The 947-nt window shown below is 41.7% G+C and overlaps 1 long non-coding RNA gene across 1 annotated transcript; it reads right to left on the bottom strand.

Moving 5' to 3' along the window:
- Positions 1–23: 23 nt before the first annotated feature.
- LOC113473208 lies at positions 24–947 on the bottom strand. Its single transcript, XR_003395248.1, has 2 exons — positions 911–947; positions 24–141 (listed from the first exon to the last, which is right to left on the bottom strand). It is a non-coding gene; the product is annotated as an uncharacterized LOC113473208 (long non-coding RNA).

The following is a 947-nucleotide window of genomic DNA, read 5'->3' as shown; positions in this document are numbered from 1 at the left end:
ATCTAGTGGTGTGACGTCGAATATGTGCAGGGTGCTGCCTCGGGGCCGGATGTGGACGTCGTATTGATGAGGAACTCCGGCACGTTTGTAAATCTGATGGAGGTCACGACTCCCGATGTCAGCGCGTTCCCAGACCACGTTCTGGAACATGAAGCAAATAAGACTATCATTAACTAGGTATACTTCATGGTATAGGTTGGGCCATCGGATAGTTTGGTAAGTCCTTGGCACTGCGACTTTTGATTAGATAGGTAGGTATTTTGTGATTATACATTTTTGTAGATGTAGCTATTTTTTTTACTCTCATTCCTAAAAAAATAATTTTAAACGAAGTACCTAAACGGAAAACGAAAGGGAAAAGGAATCTATTTTTTTAAAAGAGGTTTGACAGAGGGAACTGTAACTGCTATGGTCTTATCGTCCCGAAATCGAAGAGAGAAGGAAGACAGGATAGGAGAAAGCCAGCCGTTCCGAGAACGAACATTATACCATCAGGATAAAATCCGCCCCGGGCGGGAATCGAACCCGCGGCCTAGCGCTTACAAGGCAGACGCACTACCAACTAAGCTAACTAGGCTGGCAAAAAGGAATCTATAGTTAATATCATATTGGTCAGCCTCCTTCCTGCTAATACATAGGAAATTAGGAGTTTTCCTTTTGTTTGGCGTATTGCATACACAAAAGGTGACTTCTGTTTTGATCCTCAACTTCTGACTGAGCTCTTATTTCCTTTTTTGTGGGGTAGCTCATCCTCAGGTAAAATAGGTACCTACCTACATGTATACTGAGAGATGAACTTACTACCCCATTTGTATAATGTATGTAGGTATTTTACTATGAGTGAGATGGAACGCCATAAAAATATCAAAATCAGAATTCATGTTAGGTTCCCATTGATACCAAATCTTACCGAAATCATCAGCATGGACTCGGGAAAGTCACAATTG

The sequence above is a fragment of the Diaphorina citri genome, unplaced genomic scaffold (assembly GCF_000475195.1).
Source record: "Diaphorina citri unplaced genomic scaffold, Diaci psyllid genome assembly version 1.1 scaffold19391, whole genome shotgun sequence".
Lineage (NCBI taxonomy): Eukaryota > Metazoa > Arthropoda > Insecta > Hemiptera > Psyllidae > Diaphorina > Diaphorina citri.
Note: the sequence above shows the minus strand (reverse complement) of the source record. Positions and strands in the feature narration are given on the sequence as shown.